Source organism: Entelurus aequoreus, linkage group LG19 (genome assembly GCF_033978785.1).
Source record: "Entelurus aequoreus isolate RoL-2023_Sb linkage group LG19, RoL_Eaeq_v1.1, whole genome shotgun sequence".
NCBI lineage: Eukaryota > Metazoa > Chordata > Actinopteri > Syngnathiformes > Syngnathidae > Entelurus > Entelurus aequoreus.
Genome location: NC_084749.1, coordinates 35,872,263 through 35,884,355, shown reverse-complemented (window position 1 = coordinate 35,884,355; position 12,093 = coordinate 35,872,263). Strand labels below are relative to the sequence as shown.

General features: G+C 39.9%; 1 protein-coding gene across 3 annotated transcripts in view; it reads right to left on the bottom strand.

Annotated features, from left to right (window-relative positions):
- The window catches only part of dennd1b (DENN/MADD domain containing 1B), a 324,363-nt gene that overhangs the window by 122,617 nt on the left and 189,653 nt on the right, over nucleotides 1-12,093 (bottom strand). The window lies entirely within an intron of this gene.

The following is a 12,093-nucleotide window of genomic DNA, read 5'->3' as shown; positions in this document are numbered from 1 at the left end:
CAAACTTTTTGACTCGGGGGCCGCATTGGGTTAAAACAATTTGGCCGGGGGCCGGGCTGTATATATATATATACACTACCGTTCAAAAGTTTTTAATTGACCCCACAAATGTGATGCTCCAGAAACTCAATCTGCTCAAAGGAAGGTCAGTTTTGTAGCTTCTGTAACGAGCTAAACCGTTTTCAGATGTGTGAACATGATTGCACAAGGGTTTTCTAATCATCAATTAGCCTTCTGAGCCAATGAGCAAACACATTGTACCATTAGAACACTGGAGTGATAGTTGCTGGAAATGGGCCTCTATACACCTATGTAGATATTGCACCAAAACCCAGACATTTGCAGCTAGAATAGTCATTTACCACATTAGCAATGTATAAAGTGTATTTCTTTAAAGTTAAGACTAGTTTAAAGTTATCTTCATTGAAAAGTACAGTGCTTTTCCTTCAAAAATAAGGACATTTCAATGTGACCCCAAACTTTTGAACGGTAGTGTATATATATATACATATATATATACACTACATATATATATATATATATATATATATATATATATATATATATATATATATATATATATATATATATATATATATATACACACTACCGTTCAAAAGTTTGGGGTCACCCAAACAATTTTGTGGAATAGTCTTAATTTCTAAGAACAAGAATAGACTGTTGAGTTTCAGATGAAAGTTCTCTTTTTCTGGCCATTTTGAGCGTTTAATTGACCCCACAAATGTGATGCTCCAGAAACTCAATCTGCTCAAAGGAAGGTCAGTTTTGTAGCTTCTGTAACGAGCTAAACTGTCTTCAGATGTGTGAACATGATTGCACAAGGGTTTTCTAATCATCAATTAGCCTTCTGAGCCAATGAGCAAACACATTGTACCATTAGAACACTAGAGTGATAGTTGCTGGAAATGGGCCTCTATACACCTATGTAGATATTGCACCAAAAACCAGACATTTGCAGCTAGAATAGTAATTTACCACATTAGCAATGTATAGAGTGTATTTCTTTAAAGTTAAGACTAGTTTAAAGTTATCTTCATTGAAAAGTACAATGCTTTTCCTTCAAAAATAAGGACATTTCAATGTGACCCCAAACTTTTGAACGGTAGTGTGTGTATATATATATATATATATATATATATATATATATATATATATATATATATATATATATATATATATATATATATATATATATATATATATATATATATATATATATATATTAGATATATATGTATGTGTGGGAAAAAATCACAAGACTATTTCATCTCTACAGGCCTGTTTCATGAGGGTTTCCTCAATCATCAGGAGATTTTAATGGAAGCTTTCACATACCATGGTTTATATAGGGCACAGAGCGGGTGGGTACAGGCAGGTGTAGGGGCGTGGTGATTGGCTCATGTGTTACCTAGGAGGTGTTTCCTTCTGTGACGGCATGCTGATACAATTTCGCTGCGCTTGTTGAGGGATGACAAGTCTGGACTGTATATAATAAACAGTTTCTCTTTTAAGCATAGGTTGCATCTTTTATTACCACTGTTGTAAGGTGTGCTGGATGCAAGAATTTGCCATGTTATCGAATATTCAACATTATTGTCTTTGAGATTCCAAATGTGTTTACTGAGTTCTGTAGTGTTCCGCAGGCTTTTGCATCTGAAAGAAGCTTTGTGATTGTTCCATCTGGTTTTGAATGCTCCCTCAGTTAATCCTACATATGTGTCGGATGTGTTAATGTCCTTGCGTGTTACCTTTGCTTGGTAAACGACTGATGGTTGTAAGCACCCCCCGTTGAGAGGGCAATCGGGTTTCTTGCGGCAGTTACAGCCTTTGTCGGTTTTGGAGTCATTCTGCCTGGTGGTGAACGGCTCTTTTTCAATTGCTTTATTGTGGTTTGCAATGATTTGTCGCATGTTGTTCATGCAGCTGTAGCTCAATTTAATGTTGTTCTTGTTGAATACTTTTCTTAGGGTGTTGCCTTTGGGGAAGTGTTTGTCGATCAGGGTGAGGAATTTGTGGCCAATATTAGTTGAGACGTTTTTGCTGTATGGGGGGTTGTACCAGATAATGTTGTTTCGTTTTCTGCTCCTTTTTGGTTGGTTTCCTGGCGTGGGTTCGTAGGTGAGGGTGAAGTTGTATCCGCTTTCATCAAGTGCTTTTTGGTACGGGGGGGTTGCTTTGTCGAATTCAGCTTTGCTAGATGACAGCATTGATAGTCTTTTATTAATACCGGTAGGTATTCTTTTCGTGGTGGTGGGTGGGTGGTTGCTGTCATGGTGCACGTATTGGAGTGTTGTGTTGGGTTTCGTGAATGGTTGGTAGCTGTTATTCCTCAGGTTGAAAGTGACGTCGAGGAAGTTGACGGTTTGCTTGTTGGCTTCAATCGTGATCCGTAGGCCGTTCTCTTTGAAGATTTGGCATATGCGCTTCTTGGTATTCTCGCTGCTCCTTGGCGAGGCGCGACACACTGCCAGTCCGTCATCACGGTAAATACCAAGGTTCATGTTGAGGCTAGCGAGCTGGGAGAGGAGGAAACTCCCAACAAGTTATATTAGATATATATATATATATATATATATATATATATATATATATATATAATATATATATATATATATATATATATATATATGTATAATATATATATATATATATATATATATATATATATATATATATATATATATATATATATATATATATATATATATATATATATATATATATATTAGATATATACAGCGCACTTTCCGCACGCGCGATGATGTCACGTTTTTGATGAGAAAATGCATTTTTAGACTATATGATTTGCCTGAGCAGCTAGGAGACACCGTGAGTAGCAAGCGGTACAAAATTGATTTTTTTTTTATAACGACTGGGTTCCGCACTCGTCCCATTTCCTTGACTACCAGTGGAGCGATATGGTAAATCAAGCTCTTGCCAAACCCGGTCGGAAGAAGGGTCAAAACTTCCTTGCTACCAATACATGCCTTCAAAACCGTTCTCTGTTCATCTTTTAAAGAATTAATATTCGATAGATTCGACAAAACAGTTGCAATAACAGAATCAATGTCAGCACACGACTCCTCGCTGCGTGCCGCCATTGTTGTTTGAATCAAACAGTCGCTTCGGCGTTACGTCACATCTATGAAATCCCGCCCGGCGATCCTGATTGGCTCATTATTTTTTGCTATCTTGAAGGAGTTTGCATTGCCCTCGATCCCAGATCCTTGTGTGGGGCTCAGCGAACTACAAGGATCTGGCGAGAGTCAGGTTATGTTTTGGGGGCCACATTTGCAGAAATCTAAAGACAGAGGGGCCGGACTTCCTCCTTCACTAATAGTCTTAATTTGTATACCCTGGAGAACCAGCATCCTCTATTGTGGACATTTAATGTTGGTATATCTGAACTACAGGATTGCTCTGCTGATTTTAAGGACCTAAAAAAAAGTAATTTACAATTATCTCTATGACAACAATTAGTGTTTCTAGGAATCTGCTGCAAAAATGTTGGTTTCTCACAAAATGTTGAACTCAGAATCAGAATACCTTTATTGTCATTGCATGGAAACAACGAAATTGAACAGCAATCCAGCGCAGTGCTTTTAAAACAACCTACATAAAAAACTGAAACTCAAACTTGAAACTACAAGTTGATTAACCCAAATAATGAAAAAAAGAGGACCTAAAATGGAACCTTGAGGAACACCACTAGTATAACTTAAAGAGGCTGAACAAATGACTACTGACTGAAGTAAATAAGCTACAGCAACGCCTTAGTTGCTGTAACTGCCAAAACGAAGAGGACTTAAAGGGGTGCATTGAGGAACGCTTCGGTTGTATAAATCACTTGAAAATCAGTTCAGGTCAGTTTACAAATTTTTAATCAAATACAATGAATTGATTCACAAGTTTGGCACCGGTGTTCTATGTTTGCTCGCAAGGCTAAAATGTCAATGCAAGGATCAGCCAATGTGTTTACAACATGTAAGTTCATCTAAATTACCCGTAAGTGTGAATGTGGGTGTGATTGTTTGTGTGTATGTTCCTTTGCGTATGGCTGGCAACCAGTCCAGGGTGTAAGAAACTCTAAATATAAAAAAAATGGATGAATGGATGTTTTCATTACATTGTATGGAGGAACAAATATGTTCGTAAACATTAGTTATTTTAGGTGGAGGGTACATTGTTCGCACCTGGTGCTTTCCTTTCATAACAAAACCTGACGATAATTACTGATAATATTACTTACTACTAGGGCTGCAACAATTAATCGATTAAATCGATTAAAATCGATTATAAAAATAGTTGCCGATTAATTTAGTCATCGATTCGTTGGATCTATGCTATGCGCATGCGCATAGGCTATTCTTTTTTTTTTTTTTTAAATTTTAATAAGCCTCTATTTATAAACTGCAACATTTACAAACAGCTGAGAAACAATAATCAAAATAAGTATGGTGCCAGTATGCTGTTTTTTTTTCAATAAAATACTGGAAAGGATAGAAATGTAGTTTGTCTCTTCTATCCGATTATTAATCGATTAATCGAAGTAATAATCGACAGATTAATCGATTGTCAAATTAGTTGTTAGTTGCAGCCCTACTTACTACACAAATTTACTGGTAGACCATCTTTCTAAAGATGCCTTTAAAACCTTTGGGCCCGCTATACAACTCTTCTAAACCTCTCCCTGTAACATGTCATGAAACATTTCAGCATCACCTACTGTATTTCACCCACGGGTTGGATTGGTTTTAACGACCAGGTGAACACGCAGGCTCATAACTCAGAGGAATACATGATAGAACAAGGCCTTTAATTAATCATGAGTTCAAATAGGAGTTGAATTGACTGAAATGTCAGTGTGATTGGTAAATACAACAGACATCACAGAAGCTAGGGAGGGTTCAGCTTTAGTTAAAGGTTACCATGGTGATGCTAACTACAAAGTTTATTTTAAATGAGGAAAAAGATTCAGTCTGCCACAGCGATCAACTCAGTTCAGCATAGGAATTATTAATGTAAAAAAGGTTGCTTTTTTTAAACTCATTGTCTCATTAAACATTGGCCTTAATGGGAGGATTGGATACTAATCCAATCCAATCAGTTAAACGATCATAGAGCCAACATTCTTGTATTTAAATAAATGCTAACATTAAAATTAGGTGTGTCAGACTAATATCGATTACAACGGCCTGCATCTAAAATCTCCAATATAAGAACTCCGATACAAACAGTATCTGCATCTGCTAACGTCTCTTCTTGCTGGCTTAGCAGACAGACAACACTAAAACTGAACATACAGAAAATCAAGGATGTTAATACAACTTGTACGAGATACAAAATAAATAAAAAAAATAAAATAGAACAATAATAATAAAATAAATGCATTGAAATAAATGCGCTAGACCGATTCTAGTTTACATTGGCTATGGCAAATCCATTCTCTTAATTAGCATTAGCAATTTTACATGTCAATTTCAACACTTTCAAATTTAGCAATTGACACTTCAACTAAGATGCAGGTTGCAATCAAACAGCTGATGTTTAATAAGTGCAATATTTACTATATTATCACTTTGTAGGGCTTTACAAAATACAATATAGGGACGGCGTGGCGAAGTTGGTAGAGTGGCTGTGCCAGCAATCGGAGGGTTGCTGGTTACTGGGGTTCAATTCCCACCTTCTACCTTCCTAGTCACGTCCGTTGTGTCCTTGGGCAAGACACTTCACCCTTTGCCTCTGATGGCTGCTGGTTAGCGCCTTGCATGGCAGCTCCCGCCATCAGTGTGTCAATGTGTGTGTGAATGGGTAAATGTGGAAATACTGTCAAAGCGCTTTGAGTACCTTGAAGGTAGAAAAGCGCTATACAAGTATAACCGATTTATCATTTATCATTTACAAGAACAGCACATGCACCTTAATGGCAAAGATTACTCGTTGACTACGGCAACACTACAAGGACAAACTGAAGTGAATGCATAATTGCAAACAGGACTAAGATAAGTGTAAGAAAGCCAGATATAACAACTAAATAGTATGCAGTCCATTCAGCCGAAGCACTTCTATCCAGCAACTACCACACAAACCACACATCGCTTGTCCATTACTTTCTTTTGACTCATATTGAGCTAGCAAAACTAGAAAGATGCTGTAAAACGGCTAAAAAACACTAAAAGGCACACAGAGTATCAGTCGCGAATGACAGCTAACGACAGCAGTGCCACAATGGATGTGCTTCCGGGCTCAAAATGGCTACACAGAGACAAGTTTCGTACACCAAAGTATGTTTTTCGTAAATCCAAAAAAGGAGGGTTTGTTAATCAAGGTTCCACAGAATAAGCTCCAAAGAAAGTCAACTTACATCCCAGTTGTAGGAATGTAACTTGTTCATAACCCGAGGACCCCCTGTACCATGAATGAAAGCTAGAGATGTCCGATAATGGCTTTTTTGCTGATATCCGATATTGTCCAACTCTTAATTACCGATTCTGATATCAACCGATACCGATATATACAGTCGTGGAATTAACACATTAGTATGCCTCATTTTGTTGTGATGCCCCGCTGGATGCATTAAACAATGTAACAAGGTTTTCCAAAATAAATCAACTCAAGTTATGGAAAAAAATGCCAACATGGCACTGCCATATTTATTATTGAAGTCACAAAGTGCATTATTTTTTTTAACATGCCTCAAAACAGCAGCTTGGAATTTGGGACATGCTCTCCCTGAGAGAGCATGAGGAGGTTGAGGTGGGTGGGGTTGGGGGAGGGGGCTAGCGGGGGGTGTATATTGTAGCGTCCCGAAAGAGTTAATGCTGCAAGGGGTTCTGGGTATTTGTTCTGTTGTGTTTATGTTGTGTTACGGTGCGGATGTCCTCCCGAAATGTGTTTGTCATTCTTGTTTGGTGTGGGTTCACAGTGTGGCGCATATTTATAACAGTGTTAAAGTTGTTTATACGGCTACCCTCAGTGTGACCTGTATGGCTGTTGACCAAGTATGCGATGCATTCACTTGTGTGTGTGAAAAGCCGTAGATATTATGTGATTGGACCGGCACGCGAAGGCAGTGCCTTTAAGGTTTATTGGCGCTCTGTACTTCTCCCTACGTCCGTGTACCACTACGTACAGCGGCATTTTAAAAAGTCATACATTTTACTTTTTGAAACCGATACCGATAATTTCCGATATTACATTTTAAAGCATTTATCGGCCGATAATATCGGCAGTCCGATATTATCGGACATCCCTAATGAAAACTGAAATTGAAAGATGAAGCAGATGAAATAAACCAAGGCAACCAATGAAATATTCTTGCAGGGCTATTTTAAATAAGGGCAGATTAGGATGAGTAGCTCCTACTGCTGTCAACATAAAATCATAGAGGACATGCGCATTATTGTCCCAACCATCTCATAATACATAACTAAAACATAATTATCTGTCATTTCTAGAGATGTCCGATAATATCGGCCGATAAATGCTTTAAAATGTAATATCGGAAATTATCGGTATTGGTTTTTTAATAATCGGTATAGTTTTTTATTTTTGTTTTATTTTTTATTAAATCAACATAAAAAACACAAGATACACTTACAATTAGTGCACCAACCAAAAAAACCTCCCTCCCCCATTTACGCTCATTCACACATAAGGGTTGGTTCTTTCTGTTATTAATATTCTGGTTCCTACATCCATCCATTTTCTACCGCTTGTCCCTTTTGGGGTCGCAATATATATCAATACAGTCTGCAAGGGATACAGTCCGTAAGCACACATGATTGTGCGTGCTGCTGGTCCACTAATAGTACTAACCTTTAACAGTTAATTTGACTCATTTTCATTAATTACTAGTTTCTATGTAACTGTTTTTATATTGTTTTACTTTCATTAATATTCAAGAAAAAGTTTTTACTTTATTTATCTTATTTTATGTTATTAATCTTTTTAAAAAGGACCTCATCTTCACCATACCTGGTTGTCCAAATTAGGCATAATAATGAGTTAATTCCACAACTGTATATATCGGTATCGGTTGATATGGGTATCGGTAATTAAGAGCTGGACAATATCGGAATATCGGCAAAAAAGCCATTATCGGACATCCCGAGTCATTTCCATACAAACAGTCTTTCTGTCTGCCTCCTTTGACTAAATGTAATTGTAATGTAACATCCCAATTAGCCAGTCTGCTTTCGCCCGTGCAGACACACAAGGATGTCAGGCCCGGTGCACCACTTGTGTGCCTCACAACATGTAGATGGCACAGGAAGAGAGAGCGAGGGCACACTGAGTGTCGCCGTGGGCAACAGCTAACGCCAAGCCTCCTACACATGCAGAGCGACTAAGGCGCTGCCACGGAACGACATTAGGCATGAATTACAAACACCTGCACACACAAACAGATGTATGCAAAAGAGACACCAACAACCACTCGTAGATGCAAATGTGCACATTTGTGGCAGAAGCCGCATGGCAACTCATGACACATGGCTGGAGGCTGAGATAAATATATTGAGTGAAAGTGTGAGAGAGGTGTAGTCAGAGGGAACAAGAGACAGATGGGTAGAAAATTATATGTCAGAGAGGACTAAGATAGCGAGAAAGTGGGGAGACACAGCAAAGTCGGGCAACGAGAGGGAAGGAACAAGAGAGGAAAAGGCAGGAAACAGAGAGACAGCTGGCACTCTAGGGCATGCTGGATGGATAGTGCCTTGTTAGCATAGGCCTGACAGGCTGATGAGAGGGCTGCTGTCAGACCATGCTGGGGCCAGGCTCTGTGAGTTTGGGCGATAGGCAGGGCAGAGAATGGGCCTGCGATCTGGGGGGCCTTGGCAGATGAAAGACGTGGAAGGTGGCGGGGCAGCGGTGGTGATGGGTCGTTGGGGGGGTCCTCCCAGCTGACTAGTTAGAGGGAGAGTTGATGCAGGCCCATTATACGGCACTATGACAAGGCTGCACGCTCGGGTGGCTCCCGCCCCTTGCGTCCACTGCCGACCAGCCTTTTAGAGGAGCGGTACCACTCGCCTCTGGTCACGAAAACAGCAAAAAGTCAGCTGATGCGTTGTTGTACAATCATGATTTATTTCTTTGCTTCCAAGTCGCACCGGTCATGTACCGACAGACTGACACGCTGGCTTCAGTGGAGACACAGGCAGCCCCCGAAGCAGAAAGAATAAATGCAGTGCATTTGTGCAAGTGTGTGTGTGTGTGTGTGTGTGTGTGTCCACCTTCTCCCTGATGTGCTGGCCAAACTGGACTGACATACAGTGCATCCGAGAAATATTCACAGCACTTCACTTTTTCCACATTTTGTTATATTACGGCTTTATTCCAAAATGGAATAAATGTATTTTTGTCCTCAAAATTCTACAGACAATACCCCACATAGGTAATATGAAAAGTTTTTTATTTTTATTTTGCTAATTTCAAAAAAAACCCCCAAAAAACGAAATCTCATAAGTATTCACAGCCGTTGCTCAATACTTTGTTGATGAACCTTTGGCAGCAGTTATTGCCTCAAGTCCTTTTGAATACAATGCCACAAGCTTGGCACTGCTATCTTTTGGCAGATTCGCCTATTCCTCTTTGGAGAACCTCTCAAGCTCCATCAGGTTGGATGGGAAGCGTTGGTTTTTATCCAGGATGTCTCTGTACATTGCTGCATTCTTCTTAGGCCACGTCTACACTAAGTCGTTTAACCCCTTAAACGAATAATTATTTAGCCTAAGCCCCGTTTCAGCCCCACTAAACCAGCGTTTAAAGGCCTACTGAAATTAATTTTTTTTATTTAAACGGGGATAGCAGATCCATTCTATGTGTCATACTTGATCATTTCGCGATATTGCCATATTTTTGCTGAAAGGATTTAGTAGAGAACATCGACGGTAAAGTTCGCAACTTTTGGTCGCTGATAAAAAAAGCCTTGCCTGTACCGGAAGTAGCGTGACGTCACAGGTTGAAGGGCTCCTCACATTTCCCCATTGTTTACAATGCAGCGAGAGAGGACCGAGAAAGCGACGATTACCCCATTAATTTGAGCGAGGATGAAAGATTCGTGGATGAGGAACGTGAGAGTGAAGGACTAGCGTGCAGTGCAGGACGTATCTTTTTTTCGCTCTGACCGTAACTTAGGTACAAGGGTTCATTGGATTCCACACTCTCTCCGTTTTCTATTGTGGATCACGGATTTGTATTTTAAACCACCTCGGATACTATATCCTCTTGAAAATGAGAGTCAAGAACGCGAAATGGACATTCACAGTGACTTTTATCTCCACGACAATACATCGGTGAAGCTCTTTAGCTACAGAGCTATTGTGATAGCATCGGGCTTAAATGCAGATAGAAACAAAATAAATAAACCCCTGACTGGAAGGATAGACAGAAAATCAACAATACTATTAAACTATGGACATGTAACTACACGGTTAATGCTTTCCAGGCTGGCGAAGCTTAACAATGCTGTTGCTAACGACGTCATTGAAGCTAACTTAGCAACGGGACCTCACAGAGCTATGCCAAAAACATTAGCTATCCACCTACGCCAGCCAGCCCTCTTCTGCTCATCAACACCCGTGCTCACCTGCGTTCCAGCAATCGAAGGAGCGACGAAAGACTTCACCCGATCATAGATGCGGTAGGCGGCCCGGAGACGGAGGAAGTCAAGGTGAGGTCGGCGGCTAGCGCGTCTGCTATCCATCTCAAAGTCCTCCTGGTTGTGTTGCTGTAGTCCACCGCTAATACACCGATCCCACCTACAACTTTCTTCTTTGCAGTCTTCTTTGTTCATTAAACAAATTGCAAAAGATTCACCAACACAGATGTCCAGAATACTGTGGAATTTTGAGATGAAAACAGAGCTTTTTTGTATTGGATTCAATGGGGCCGAATACTTCCATTTCAACGATTGACGTCACACGCATACGTCATCATACATAGACGTTTTTAACCGGAAGTTTAGCGGGAAATTTAAAATTGCACTTTATAAGTTAACCCGGCCGTATTGGCATGTGTTGCAATGTTAAGATTTCATCATTGATATATAAACTATCAGACTGCGTGGTCGGTAGTAGTGGGTTTCAGTAGGCCTTTAACCCCTTAAACGAATAATTATTTAGCCTAAGCCCCGTTTCAGCCACACTAAACCAGCGTTTAAGGTCCCCCTCCTCGGACAAATGTTTACACGGGTAAGTCAGCCATGTATTTCTTGAATCTCCGGCACTTAGCTTTGTATGGACTCATTGATTGTTTACAAAGTGAGTTCGGAGAAGAAGTGACGCCAGAAAGACCGGGCCCACCCAGGAAGTGACGTCAGAAAAAACGTGCCACTGCCAGCTTCATAATAAAGTGGTTTTGTAACTCGGAGGTAAACACTGGAAATATGAAGGCAAGTCATCCAGACATGCCCGTGTTTCTCCTTCTTCTACATGTACAGACGCTTGTGGAAATCACACATGAATATCTTAAGAGGAAGCGATTGCAGCTATTTCGGATACAACACTTCTCAGACGGCAAGAGGACGTTCCAATGTCCAGTTCAGCTGTGAATTTACTTAGCGAAAAACTTTGTCCATTTGTCGAAGGAGAGTCAACGAGAATGTGAGCTCCCGTGGATGTGATAAAAAAGGTAGCGTGTGCTTTGTATTACCTGGCCAACAAGGGAAGACTAACTACGGAAAATGCCATATGCTTTTGGACTGGCAAAGCAGACTGTATCAGTTATTGTGCGCCATGTATGTCGCGGACTCAACAAACTCACCATCTCAACAAACTCACCAAAAACGAATGGACAATGAAGGTGAAGGCAAAAGAGTGAGGAGTGTTCTGACCAGATATCTAGATCCCTAGTTTGATTGATGTAAAATGTTCTTTATCACATTGTTTACATGTCTAATAAAGATTTGATTAATTTATGATGGCTCAGGTGTGATTCACTACAATAGGGCTCCACAGCACACTGGATTCCAGTTAATTGAAATACCACAACACTGGATATTGGTCAGAGAAGTTAAGTTCAAGAACTTGCACACAAAGCAACACTGGAGATGACTATGATGTGCGCATTTTG